This window comes from Chrysemys picta, chromosome 8, assembly GCF_011386835.1.
Source record: "Chrysemys picta bellii isolate R12L10 chromosome 8, ASM1138683v2, whole genome shotgun sequence".
NCBI lineage: Eukaryota > Metazoa > Chordata > Testudines > Emydidae > Chrysemys > Chrysemys picta.
In genome coordinates, this window is record NC_088798.1 from 52,357,997 (window position 1) to 52,372,703 (window position 14,707).

Below are 14,707 nucleotides of genomic sequence, written 5' to 3' on the forward strand. Positions count from 1 at the left end.
GACCTTTTTGTATAAGAATTTCTAGGAGTACAACACTGTACTATGAGCAAGCTCCTCAGCTCATGTAAATTGGCATAGCTCCACTAACATCAGAGCTGCGGCAATTTACACTCTCTGAGGATCTGGCCCAAGGTGTTTACTTCAATCTACAGCTACCATTCATTAAACTCACTTATGCGTAGAATTCTCCAACAGTCAAATACATGCAGCTCTGATCATTTCTCATATGTTAATGTGTAACTCATGGAATTTAATGGCAGTCTTAAGCAGCTAATGCCTTACGCAATAACAGTAGAAATCTCTGTAACAGCCTTTTATTAACGGCCATATATGTTCCCAAATGTCAGTCCATGTCGTCAACCCGCCTACCTCTTCCGTACGTGTAGCGCTTCATTAATTATTATTGATAGTGACATAGTGCCCAGAGACCTCAGGCAGGAACAAGATCTCCTAGCATAGCATGCTGTACAAGCACAGGGTGAAAGACCATCCCTGCCCTGAACAGCTTACCCTCTAAAAAGACAAGGTGGAGAAGGGGTGAAGTTTCCAAGCATGAAGGTCAGTGCAAAGTTGGGAGCGAGTCATGGTCTGGCTAGTTTCACTTCTCTTTTATTTATCAATTTCTTTTTTCTATTATGGGGCCAGGGATAGAATGAGGGGGAATGGCAGGAGATAGGAGTAAAGAGGAGGAAGGGACTGGGAGGGAGTATGATAAAGAGAGACATTAAGAAGGGAGGAAGAAAAGGGAAGATGGGGGGGGGAGGAAAGATGGGGGAGAGTGAGGCCTGCAATGGAAGGACTGTGAAGGAGGTGGGGATAAACAAAGGAGGGAGAGTAGACTGAACAGTAGGAAGAAGAAGAAGCCAGGAGCAAACAACCAACCAATCAGTTGACAGAAAAAGTCCAGCTTTCAAACTGTGAAATTCAAATTGTTTAACACGTGTCTAGGCGCTGTGAAGGGTTGTGTGTGTTTGAGGGGAAGAGGGCAGAGGCCTCTCTCTAGGTCGTAAAAGATGATGATTGGAACACATTGGTTCACTTGAGATATTTGTGTGCTAAAATTACAGTGATTTTGGGAACCCTTACCCTTGATATCTGCTGCCTCCCCCCTTTAAATATCATTATTCACCTACTCTTCTTCTTACCCCATTCACTTTATTTTCACATCTATTTCATCCCTATTCTTGTTTGGTTTTGCATCTCTTTCTTTTTTTCTCTTCCCCTTTCCTTGTTTCTCCCAATTTCCATTCCACACTTCTCTCCCTCCCCGCCCCCTTCCCCATCCCCCGTTTCACTCATTCTTTCCAGCATAACGGAACAGCCTGGTCTTTTTATTAAAGAAGTTTCTCCTTCCATGAGCTCCCAAATTCAGACTTAAATAGGAGAGATTGAATGTGAAGGCCTTTGCCAGACAAGTTAGCAATGATTTTCCACGTAGTGGCAGAGTCAGAAGCCCCCAAATTTCTAAGGAGCCTGCCCCTATCACTGAAGATAAGCATGAGTCTCCTTCAACCTGCACTCAATAAGGTTGCATCACATCTGCTTCCTGTGAATGCTAAGCTTTCAGGACAGAGTTCATCTCTGTGCCAAAGCTGAGCTTGTCTTGACCAGTGTTCCCTCTAATTTTTCCCACCCATGTGCAGAATTAATTTTGTTATGTGCATCAATATGGAGGCAATGTGTGGGAGGGGGCTCAGGACTGGGGTTGGGAGGGGTGAGGGCTCCAGATGGGGGCGTGGGCTCTGGGGTGGGGCTGGGGATGAGGGGTTCAGGGCTGGGGCAGAGAGTTGGGGTGCAGGCTCTGGGGTGGGGCTGGGGATGAAGGGCTCAGGACTGGGACAGAGGGTTGGAGTGCAGGGGGATGAGGGCCCTGGCTGGGGGCGAGGGCTCTGGGATGGGGTCAGGGATGAGGGGATTGGGGTGCAGGAAGGGGCTCAGGGCTGGGGCAGAGGGTTGGAGTGCAGGAAGTGTGGAGGGGGCTCAGAGCTAGGGCAAAGGGTATGTGGGGGGTGAGGGCTCTGGATGGGGGTCAGGGATGAGGGGCTTGGGGTGTGGGAGGGGTCTCATGGATAGGGCAGAGGGTTGGGGTGTGTTGGTGAGGGCTCTGGCTGGGGGTGCAGGCTCTGGGATGGGGCAAGGGATGAGGGGCTTGGAGGTGCAGGCTGCCCCAGCTTTCTCTCTCCCAAGCTGCACCTGGGCTGGGTGGGAGGGGCACCTCTCCCTGGCCGTGGCAGTTCAGAATACATCACAGTGAACATGTGATAACATGTGTGGTCAATAACTGTACCCTGGGCTGGGCTGAGCGAGGGCTCCTCTCTCTGGCAGCTCCAGGGGGGCTGGGCTGGGTGGCCACGTGGCCGCAAAGTTTACAGGGAACCTAGCTTGAGACTCAAGAATCAGGGAGGGGAGGGAAGGACAGAGCAAAGTTAGTATTTTACCAGTTTTGTGTCTCTTCTGTATTGGGCTGAAGTGGGGCTCATTCCTCACCCAACATAGGTTGGAGCAGTATGTGTGCTGCCCAGATTTGATGAGTAACAGTAGATGGTTGTTCTGAAAGCCAGGTATAGCTGAAGGAAATTTCAAAAAAGTTTCAAATAAAAAAAAATGAAACATTTCATTGTTAAGGATTTTTTTGGGAGGATGGGGAGAGATGCGGGGTTCCAACCATTTCAGCAAAATTAACAGAAATGTGTGAAATGTTTCAGTGCTGCTGAATTTCCATTTTTTTGCTGAAAAACTTTTGTTAAAAAAATGTTACTTAGTTCTACTCAGAATAGAGACCTGATTAAATGCAATACACTGCAGAGAAATGTTTCTTTAAAAAAATAAAACAATAACTCTCCCAGGAGATATGTATTTGGGGTGTGAGATTCCAACCGGAATAGAAAATCCAGATGATGTAGAATTTTAGGAGAAGCTTCTGCCTAAATTGTTTAAGATTAATATAAATATTATTTGCTATGGGGGAGGAGGGAAATCTACTAGGTCAGTGGCTCTCAACCTCTCCACACTACTGAACCCCTTTCAGGAGTCTGATTTGTCTTGCATACCCCAAGTTTCACCTCACTTAAAAAAACTTGCTTACAAAATCAGACAAAAATACAAAAGTGTGAGAAGCACACTATTGCTGTTTTACTTTCTCATTTTTACAATATAAATACCGGGATATAAATATTGTGCTTACATTTCAATGTATAGCAGGGGTGGGCAAACTTTTTGGCCTGAGAGCCGCATCTGGTTTCCAAAATTGTATGGAGGGCCAGTTAGGGGAGGCTGTGCCTCCCCAAACAGCCAAGCGTGGTCCAGCCCTGACACCTATCTGACCCGTCCTGCTTCTCGCCCCCTGACAGCCCCCCCGGGACTACTGCCCCATCCACACACACCCCAGCTCCCTGTCCCCTGATGGCCCCCTGGGACTCCTGCCCCATCCAACCCCCCCCCATCCCCTGTCCCCAAGCCCCCCCCCCACCGTCCCATCCAAACCCCCCTCTCCTTCCTGACTGACCTCCAGGACCCATGCCCCATCCAACCACCCTTTCTCCCTGTCCCCTGACTGCCCCTGGAACCGCTGCCCCTTACTGCCCCCTGCCGCCCTTTCCAACGCCCCCCTCCTTCCTGACTGCCTCCCCGGGACCCCTGCCCCATCCAACCACCCCTTCTCACTGTCCCCTGACTGCCCCCTGCTGCCCCATCCAATCCCTCCTCTCTTTCCTGACTGCCCCTGGGACCACTGCCCCCATTCAACCCCCCCATTCCACGCCCTCTGACTGCCCCAACCCCTATCCACCCCCCTGCCCCTGCCCATTCCCCCAAACTCCCCTGCCCTCTATCCAACCCCTCCCCCCCCCGCCGCGCTGCCTGTAGCACCAGGACAGGCAGCCACGCCAACCGGCTGGACCCAGCCACGTCACCACGCAGCACAGAGCACCGGGTCAGGCTGCAGCTCTGCAGCTGTACTGCCCGGCAAAAGCTCATAGCCCCACCGCCAAGAGCATTCCGCTGCCGGCGGGGCGAGCTGAGGCTGAGTGGGAGAGGGACAGCAGCGGAGGGGGCTGGGGGCTAGCCTCCCAGGCCAGGAGCTCAGGGGCCAGGCAGGAAGGGCCCGTGGGCCGGATGTGGCCCACGGGCCATAGTTTGCCCACCTCTAGTGTATAGTATATATGTAAGCCGAGGAATGGTCCCGTTATTGTGAGGAACTTTCCTGGCTTCTGCACTACCCTGGTGAAGTGGGCTAGCGAAAGGATCTGAGGCCTTGCTCCCACTTCCTTTACCCAGAGGCCTCCCTACCCTTGAGGATTCCCCTTCCACTCTCCTGTCTGGCAGAGTCCTTGTAACCCCGACAAGGCTGGGCCCAGGATTCCTGGGAGGCTCGACTCCCAACCCTGCTGTGGTCACCCAGGACAGGGGCTAGAGTGTCCCCACTCCGTGGTGCTGTCTCCAGACTGGACACTTCCCTGACCCACTGATCATTTCATACAATTTAAAGCAAATACAAGTTGTATTTATTTTAATTTTATTAATTAAAAAAAGAATAAGGAAAAATAGGAAAGGTTAAAGGAAACACATCACCCCGCTCTGTGGCAGGGAACATTACAAACAGTGTCTGTGGAACGTCAGGGCAGTTCACAGTCTGTTCCTTGTAGGTCCAAGGCCTCCTTCTCAGGCCTCCTTCTCAGGCCCTGGCTGTGCTGCGAAGACTAGGGTTACCATTCGTCCGGATTTACCCGGACATGTCCTCCTTTTTGTTCTAAAAATAGCGTCCGGGGGGAATTTGTAAAGCACTCAAAATGTCCGGGATTTCCCCCCTCCCCCGGCAGAGCAGAGCAAGCAGCTGGGAGGGCTGCAGGAAAGTCCCGGGCTGGACTCCGGAGCAGCTGTAGAGGAGCCGGATCTGCCCTGCATTCTGAGCCGGCAGCTCTCCCCTGCAGCCCAGTCCAGCAGCACTGTGCAGGGCCAGGGACCGGGTTTTGTTGTGCTGGGGAGCGCAGCCACGTGTCTGGCTCGGCTCGCACAGAGCCCAACACCCTGTTCTGAGCAGCAGGGTAAGGGGGCCAAGGGGCAGGAGAAGGGACAGGGAGGTTCTGGAGGGGGCAGTCAAGAAACGGGGGGGGGGCTTTTTGGGGGGAGTGGAGAAAGTTTTGGGCAGTCAGGGTACAGGTAGGGGGTAGGGTCCTGGGGGGCAGTTGGGGGGGTCTTAGGAGGGGGCAGTTAGGGGACAAGGAACAGGGAGTCTTAATGGCTCTCCATGCGTCTCTGGACCCTCTCAGCTGTCGGGCTTGGACGGAAACATTGCCTGAGGGTAGTGAGAGAATGGGTTATCGGTGAGGTGGGGGTGGGCGTGAGCCCGGTCAATAGGGGCAACCCTTACCAAGATCTGAGCCTTTTCTCACACGCCCGTTAGAGCTCGACATTATGCTGTTTGGGACCCCTCTTTGAGGAAAGCCTCTGGATTGCAAGTCCAACCGCTACCTCCTCGTGGTGAGAGTCGGTAACTGGCTTGGATAGCCAGGCGGATTGCGGAGGACGAACCCACATCCCACATTTAGTGGGGTGTGGGATGGGGTTGGGCAGCCCCATATGGTGCCACATGGATGCCCCCCTGGTAAGGGTAGCCTCCCCCAGGTACGGGTTGACTCTCCCTGGTAAGGGTTAGATTCCCCCTGGTAAGGGTAGTTTCCCCCAGGCACGGGTTAGTTTCCCCCTGGAAAGGGTAAGTTTCCCCCAGGTATGGGTTAGTTTCCCCCTGGAAAGGGTTAGTTTCCCCCTGAGAAGGGTAAATCTTTTAGCTATGGAAAAAAGTAATTTATATTTTTATACCGGATTGGCGCTGGACCGGGTTAATAACGCCCCCGCTGTTGGCTTTGATGCCCCGGCTGACAGTGTTAAATATATTAGGGGTGTGATCAGGGTCGCTGGACCAATGGATAAAATGGTGTGGACTATAATGAAGTCTCATGAGAATGAGAGTGAGAATCAAGTCCTCCCAGTGGAGCATGGAGAGGAGGTAGAGGAGAATGTTTGTGATGATCATGGTGAGGAGATTTTATCTATCTTACCGATGGTTTTTACAAGGGACACTTTTAATGATTTAACTATGGACAGTTTTAATCCAGATTTTAAGTATTTAAGTACATTTGATGATCCATATGTTAGGGAATCAAGTACTGATTTTAATAGGGATCGTAATAAGGATCTTAACAGTATTGGTAGTAATATAAATATATTAGAAAGTAGTTCGTGGAAGGATGGGGTTTTTTATTTAGAGTATCCCGTTGATAGTTTTAATTGTCCAATATGTCCCCAGATATTACCAACATTTGGTAAATGGGCCAAACACATTAATGTGGTTCATAAAAGTAAAGCCATACGAGTTGTATGTAGTAAATGTGGAAAATCTTCTCAATATCATAATATAGCTTGCCACTACCCCAAGTGCATACCCAAGAAGGCGGATACCCCAATGAAGAGCCATACGTGCTCGGTCTGTGGGCTTGGTTTTCATACTAGATCTGGACTGAGCCAACACTGTAGACATAGACACCCTGCTGTGAGGAATGAGCAAAGAAAAGAAGATATGGCTGCTAAAAGTAAGATCAAAGAGGGATCGACTAGATCTCGTATATGGACTAAAGATGAGGTTGCGCAGCTTATACAGTTGGAAAGGAAATATATTGGGAAAAGGAATATAAATAAATGTATTGAGAGCGAGATGAGGACCAAAACGAATAAACAAATATCAGATAAAAGACGAGAATTAGCAAAGAAGAAGTTAGTGGTAACAGGAGATAGGGAGGAAGTGACTGAGGTAGAGGACATTAGAGTAAATATATTAGAAATTCCGCCCCCAAGAGAGAGGATTTTCCCACTAAAAGGACATCCAGAAGTGGATTTAGTGGAGAAAATATGTAAACGGGGAAAACAAAGTAGGGAGGGAAGAGAAATAATAAATAGTTTAGGGGAAATTGAAGGATTATTAAAGGAGGATTTAACAAAAGCTCTCGGATGGGCAATGTTGGAAAAATTATGTTATTCATTAGTAGAGGGACAGGACCCTAGAAATGAAAGTCAAATAGAGTTGAGGAATAAAGGAAAAGGGAAGATTAGAAAGGAGGGGAGAAGGAAGCAATTTAATGCAATTAGGAGATATGCTACAAAGAAAGCTAAGTATAAATTCTATCAACAATTATTTGATAAGGATAGAAGAAGATTGACTCGCATTATAATGGGAGAGCCAGATAAGGCTAAGTGTGCTATCCCTATGAAAGAAATTGAGGAATACTATGTAAATATTTTGGGAACAATTGGACATGGTAATATGATAGGGTGGCCATCATCCACAGAGAATGCGGATAATGATATATTAATGAGTCCGATCTCTGTGGATGAGATTAGAATAGCTTTAACAGAAATAAGAAAAGATAGTGCTCCTGGCCCAGATAAAGTAAAAGTGAGCAATTTGTGGGATATTTTTAATTTAGACTCCTTAATACTTACAAAAATTTTTAATATATGGTTTCTAAATAGACAGGTACCAGATGAATTTAAGAAAAATAGAACGATTTTAATACCAAAGACACAAGATGAGGAGGAAATGAAGAAGTTAACATCTTGGAGACCATTGACAATTGGGTCAGTTTGGATTAGAATCTATACCAAAATATTAGCAAAAAGACTGGTGGAAACAGTTAAGATATGTAGTAGACAAAAAGGGTTTATATCCGCCCCTGGGTGTGAGGAAAATATTGCTATATTAGATAATTTGATTAAAGGGGCTAAACGAAATGGGAATGAAATTGCAATAGTGTTCGTAGATTTGGCTAAAGCATTTGATTCTGTGGGACACGGACATATAATAGCCGGGTTGAGAAGATTTGGTATAGATGAACATTTTATAGATATTATTAGGGACCTTTATGATAATTGCACAACTAGGGTATGGGTGGGTGATGAAGCTACTGAGTCTATTTTAATTAGGAGGGGGGTCAAGCAGGGTGACCCGTTGTCCCCAATTTTGTTTAATATTGCTATGGATCCCCTTTTAACTAGATTAGAAGTAGAAGGAAGTGGTTTTTATGTTAAGGGTAATAGTGTCACGTCATTGGCTTTTGCCGATGATGTGGCAATTTTAAGTAGCTCATATAAAGGAATGATCAAAAATTTGGGTATCTTAGAGGAGTTTTGTAAAAATACTAATCTCTCTGTTAATGTGAAGAAAACGAAAGGCTTTCATATTTTAACTAAACATAAAACCTATGTAGTTAATCCTAAGGATAATTGGCAGATAGGGTCAGAGAAGATTGAATATGTTCAACCAGGGGATTTTGAAAAATATTTAGGGGCTAGAATAGATCCCTGGATAGGTGTAGGGGGACCGGTACTTAAAGAAAAATTGAAAGATTGGAGTGAGAATTTAATTAAGGCCCCATTAAAACCGGCCCAAAAAATATTAATTTTACAGACATACATCTTACCGAAGCTATTTTATAATCTTCTTTTAATAGAACCCCCTTTTAATCTTTTAGACGATCTTGATGTGTTAGTTAGAAAAATAGTTAAAGAGATTTTACATTTACCTCAGTGTACCACAGATGGGATATTTTATTCTAGAGGTAGGGATGGTGGTTTAGCTCTCACTAAGTTTAGTGTGCAAATCCCAAATATGTTAATTCGTAAATGGAGGAGACATATTGTCTCGAGAGATGATTGGATGGACCTATCTTATCTATATGCAGGAGAAAATCTTGTGGATAAAATATTGTCATTTAGTGCAGTAACATCTCATCCCAAGAAATGGAGGGAAGAGGAATTTTTAAGATGGTCGGAACTGAGATGTCAGGGAATAGGGATAAAATATTTTAAAAATGATTTAATTAGTAATTCGATTTTTAGAAACTCTAGTAAAGTTAAATCGTCAGCGTATATCGCAGCATTGCAGCTTAGGGCAAATATTTATCCTACTAGGGAGACATTAGCAAGAGGAAGAGGAGGTGTGAATGCTCTTTGTAGATGGTGCGGTAAAGTGCGGGAGACTGTTCCCCATATCTCAGGACAATGTTATAAGACTAAGAATGCTAGGATAAAAAGGCATAATAGAGTAGTGTCTGCAGTTGTGGATAAGGTTGGTAAATTAGGGTGGAAGGCAATGATAGAGCCCCATTTGAGAAATAGTAAGGGTGAGTTAAGAAAGCCGGATATTATATTTATAAAAGGAGATACAGCAGTGGTGGTTGATGTTACAGTGCGATGGGAGGATAATGCCGGTAGTTTGGAACAAGCCCACAGTGAGAAGGTGGCTTATTATCTTGAGTTAGAGGAAGAAATTAAAAACTTAACGGGAGGTAAAAATATCCACTTCTTTGGTTTTGTGCTTGGGGCACGTGGCAAGTGGAGTGAAGGTAATAATGATTTGTTACAATTATTGGGAATGGACAGAAGTAAAAATTTTAAGGAGAGTATATGTAGACTTGTTTTATATTCCACTATTGGTATGATGGCTATATTCAGTGACAGGTAAAGATCCCGGAGTTTCCATTCCGTGTATCTTGCCAAAACTAAATTTTAGCTATTTTGGTTTCCATGCTCTAAATTTTCAAATTTTTAATATTGTTTTGAACATTAACATATTTAGTGTTATTTAATATCTGCCCTTCAATAGAATGGTTTTAACTATATAATAAATACTTATTAATGGATGAAATTCCAATTTAAATCATTAGTTTATTTATTTATTTATTTTAACTACTGGATGTGGATGCGGACTGGCCGCGTATAGTAACCAGGAAAGGGCAGGTAGTCACGCCTGTACATAAATAGGGGGTGGGGTTCTGGAGGGCAGTTAGGAGCAGGGGTCCCAGGAGGGGGCAGTCAGGGGACAAGGAGCGGGGGGGTGGGGGGCTGGGAGTTCTGGGGGGGGTTGTCAGGGGGCAGGAGTGGGGAGAGGGATCGGAGCAGTCAGGGGACAGGGAGCAGAGGGGTTTAGATGGGTTGGGAGTTCTGGGGGGGGCTGTCAGGGGGCAGGAGTGCGGAGAGGGATCGGAGCAGTCAGGGGACAGGGAGCAGAGGGGTTTAGATGGGTTGGGAGTTCTGGGGGGGGCTGTCAGGGGGCAGGAGTGCGGAGAGGGATCGGAGCAGTCAGGGGACAGGGAGCAGAGGGGTTTAGATGGGTTGGGAGTTCTGGGGGGGGCTGTCAGGGGGTGGGGAGTGGTTGGATGGGGCGTGGGAGTCCCAGGGGTCTGTCTGGGGGTGGGGGTGTGGATAAGGGTTGGGGCAGTCAGGGGACAAGAGGCAGGGAGGCTTAGATAGGGAGTGGAGTCCTGGGGGGCAGTTAGGGGCAGGGGTCCCAGGAGGGGGCAGTCAGGGGACAAGGAACGGGGGGAGGGTTGGGGGTTCTGGGGGGGCGGGAAGTGGGAGGGGCAGGGGCAGGGCTAGGGCGGGGCTCCTCCCGTCCTCTTTTTTGCTTGCTGAAATATGGTAACCCTAGCGGAGACGCTGCAGGTTGGACACTTGCTCTGCAGGACCCTTCTTCCCAGTGTCGCCCCCGCCCCATCAGGGTTACGATCCCCCTCCAAGTCTGGCCTGCAGAGCCTCTTGGCTGAGGCGTCTCCCTGCGCTGGGCCCACTGCCCAGGATCTCCCTCATTCTCCCCAGCTGCTCACCGCACCCAGCTCCGGACTGCTCCAGCCCCAGCTCCAGCTCCACTCTGCCTCAGCATGTCTGCTGCTGCTGCTCTGCCTTCAGCTCCCTGGGCTGCTTCTCTGGCCTCTCCGGCTCTGGTTGCTGCAGCTCTGCTCCCAGGACAGGTCTGCTCTGCAGGCTGCTTCTGTGACTCTGCTCCCAGCTCTGACCTGCTTCCTGGCTGCTTGTCTGGCCCCTCTAACTCTCTCTGGCCTGTGCTCTGGCTTTTGGGGCTGCAGCTCTGCTTCCAGCAGCTTAGCTCGGGCCCCTGCTCTCTCCTTAGCTCGGCCCCACTCTGTCTGACTCAGGCAATTCCAGCTCACACAGGGAGGATAGGACCCCCTTGGCCTCCTGACTCCCTGATTAGCCTGCCCGCCCTGTCAATCAGGCTGATATGGAGCATTGGCCTCTCCCCATTGTTCCCGGGGACTGTCAGTCTCAGGCCTTGGCTACACTGGCAATTCACAGAGCTGCACTTGCAGCGCTCAGGGGGGTGAAAAAACACCCCCCCTGAGCGCAGCAAGTGCAGCGCTGTAAAGCGCCAGTGTAATCAGCACCTGCAGCGCTGCATACTACCTCACAGCGCGGCAAGCTACTCCCCTCGGAGAGGTGAAGTACTTGCAGCGCTGCGAGAGAGCTCTTGCAGCGCTGGCGGCGCGACTACAATCGACAGCGCTGTGAATTCGCGAGTGTAGCCAAGGCCTCAGGCTCCTGATTTCCCATTGACCCTTCCCCTTTTAGTGCTGGGAGCTAGCCAACCATAACACCCCCACTGAATGTTAGTAAGGGGGCAACAGTCCCCTTACATTCAGAGCAGTATAAATAAGTCATTGTCTGTATGAAATTTTAGTTTGTACTGACTTTGCTAGTGCTTTTTATGAAGCCTCTTGTAAAACTAGGCAAATATCTAGATGAGTTGATAGAAGACTTCTGCGTACCCCCAGGGTAGGGTTACCATATGTCCGGTTTTTCCCGGACATGTCCGGCTTTTCGACAATCAAACCCCCGTCCGGGGGGAATTGCCAAAAAGCCGAACATGTCCGGGAAAATGCCGGCCGGGCACTTCCCCTCCCACGGCGGCTCTGCTCCTCCCCGACTCTTCGGCTCTGTTTAAGAGACGAGCTGCCCGAGCGCTACGGGCTTCGGGCAGCCCCCATACCTCCGGACCCAGCGCAGCTGGAGCCCGGGAGGGGAAGCGCCCAGCCAGGGGCGCAGGGTCTGGAGGCTGCCCGGCAAACCGTGAAGCCGGTAGCGCTTGGGCTTCGGGCAGCCCCTATGCCTCCGGACCCTGCGCCCCCAGCCGGGCACTTCCCCTCCCGGGCTCCGGCGGCGCAGGGTCCGGAGGTATGGGGGCTGCCCGAAGCCCGTAGCGCTCGGGCAGCTCGTCTCTTAAACAGAGCCGAAGAGTCAGGGGAGGAGCAGAGCCGCCGTGGGAGGGGAAGTGCCCGGCCGGCATTTTCCCGGACATGTTCGGCTTTTTGGCAATTCCCCCCCGGACGGGGGTTTGATTGTCGAAAAGCCGGACATGTCCGGGAAAAACCGGACATATGGTAACCCTACCCTGGGGGTACGCAGAAGTCTTCTATCAACTCATCTAGATATTTGCCTAGTTTTACAAGAGGCTTCATAAAAAGCACTAGCAAAGTCAGTACAAACTAAAATTTCATACAGACAATGACTTATTTATACTGCTCTGAATGTAAGGGGGTGCAGGGTCTGGGGGCTGCCTGGCAAACCGTGAAGCCAGTAGCGCTCAGGCAGCCCTTTTCGCGTGGCTGGGAGTGGGAGGGAGGAGGGGGCGGGGTTGGGGTGGGGCTGGGGTGGGAAATGGGCGGGGCCAGGGCCCCATGGAGGGTCCTCTTTTTTTATTTGTCAAATATGGTAACCCTACCCCAGGGGTATGTGTACCCCTGGTTGAGAACCACTGTACTACGTCCTTTGGAGGTACCAAGAAGAAAGAAAATTTTAGGACGAACTTTAATCATCTCCTTTCTGTGTGTCAGAGACCAGGATAGCTATGAATGTATCAAAAAGAAAGAAAAACAGCCTATAAAGGAAGAAGAAGAAAATGGAAGATGGAAAATTTTTGATAAAACTGTTTTTCATAGGAAAAAGTTTTTCTGATTTAAATGAATTTTTCCATGATTTTGCAACAATTTTGACAAAAGTTCCCACAAGAAAAAAAAAAGTCAAAATAACTTGTTTGGGAAAAATCTCAAAATTTTGTGTCAGAATTTTGTAATTTCATTTTGAATTTCATTTTATGGTTTTTTAATGCTTACAATATTTCCTGACACTGTAAAATAAGGTAAAAATAATTAAAAATGTAAAAAAATTTAAACAAAATACATTTGTAAAACAGATACACTTCATCTCTTGTCCCCAGGGTCACCACAATACTACATCCTCATACGACTGTTATGACAGCCACCACACTTAGTGAGCTCCATTTTGTGTTCTCATCTACTTCAACTGTTTTCACATGTAAGTCACATGGAAATAGTCATCAGTTCAGAGACATTAATGTGACAGTGGGAAAGAATATTCTCACGCTGATTAAAGAACTTTATCTCTTAGCTATATGCTCACTCTCTCTCATGTCTCACTATACAGCTTCTGTTTAAAACCTTCCTCTTGCATAGCTTAATACTACAAATTAGCAGTTGACATATCTTCACAAGAGATAGCTAAAAGACCTAATTTACTTGGAGGACTTCATATACTGCTATGTACATGCAGTTCAGAAATTAGGTATGATGTAGATGCATCAAAGGCCAGCAGAAATGGCTTAAGATCGTAGAGGAATATTGAAGTTCTACAAGAAAATGTATTATTATTAAGTGTTAATATATGGGCACCAATAGATCCCAAAGATCTCGAAGGACTGAACAAAATATAACCCCAGGAGTCGGAACTTAGCGGTAAACAGCAACTGCAGGAACATGGAATAAATGTAAACTGGTTTAAGCAAGAACTGATGGATATGAATGACCTAAGTGGCATTAATATTTATTAATATGTTAACCTATAGAATAAGTACACCTCAGTATTATGTGAGTGAGGAAGTTAGATTTGGGCACGGAAGGCTGAATATTAGCATTAATATTCATGATGGTGCTCAGGCCCTATGATAGGGCAAATCACCATGTGGAGAGTTAATTTTTAGTTTTAGCTTAGAGCTGCTTTCCATCATTGTTAGTTTTTCCATCATTTGACCTTTCAGCTCTACCATCAAATCTTGGGCATTGAAGAATCTGGACCATCAGACTCATTTGGCAAGCCAGACCCAGGGCTGGCCCTTTGTCTCTTACCACCAGGTCCTCAAGGAAGGGTGTAAGTATGCAGATTTAAGAGCTTGTGCAAAGAATGATACCACTGATATCCCCAATACTGTACTACTCCTGTCTTTTTATGTAGCTCGGAGCTTTTCTGGCTTTATTCTTTGTTTTAATAAAAATCTCTAAGGTTGTACTTTGTCCTCAGTGTGAATGTCCTGGCCACACACCCAAGGGCACCAATTAGATAGGGCAGAGCGGGCCTACCCCCTCCCACCGAGTTTCATACAGGAGGTGTGCTCCGAGGTGGAGCTCTTAACTGCTCAGCATGAGTGTGGAATATGAGTTCTGCAGAAAGGTGCTTCTCCCAGCTTGTGTCCCTGGGGCAGGGAGTCGGTGTTTTGTTTACAAACAGAGGCAGGGTGATTAAGATGAGAAAAGGCTAGTAATTAAATCAAGGATCTGGAAGTCCTTAGATGAACCTGTAAAACAGGAATGCCTCTGCAGGGGCAGAGAGGGGGGTTAAAGAGAGAACACAGCGAACTCAGAAGAAATACAGCCAAGCCTTCTGAGCCAACGTTACATTCAGAAAAGAGGAAGATGTGAGCGGCACAAGTGAAAAGAAGGGGCCAAAACCCAGGGAAGGGATAGCAGTGGTATAGAGAAGTTTTCCTTAAAGCCCCAGCTCCTGGAGTCAAGTGATATGTTATGATTTCAGCCTTCATTCTTAAAGAAAAATGAAGTTTCTAGCTCTTGTG

The 14,707-nt window shown here is 47.7% G+C and overlaps 1 long non-coding RNA gene across 1 annotated transcript; it reads left to right on the plus strand.

The window, feature by feature from the left end:
• Window positions 1-441: 441 nt before the first annotated feature.
• On the plus strand, window positions 442-14,092 carry LOC122173842 (uncharacterized). The gene is made up of 3 exons (XR_006174755.2): window positions 442-558; window positions 13,061-13,158; window positions 13,898-14,092. It is a non-coding gene; the product is annotated as an uncharacterized LOC122173842 (long non-coding RNA).
• The last annotated feature ends 615 nt before the right edge of the window (window positions 14,093-14,707 follow it).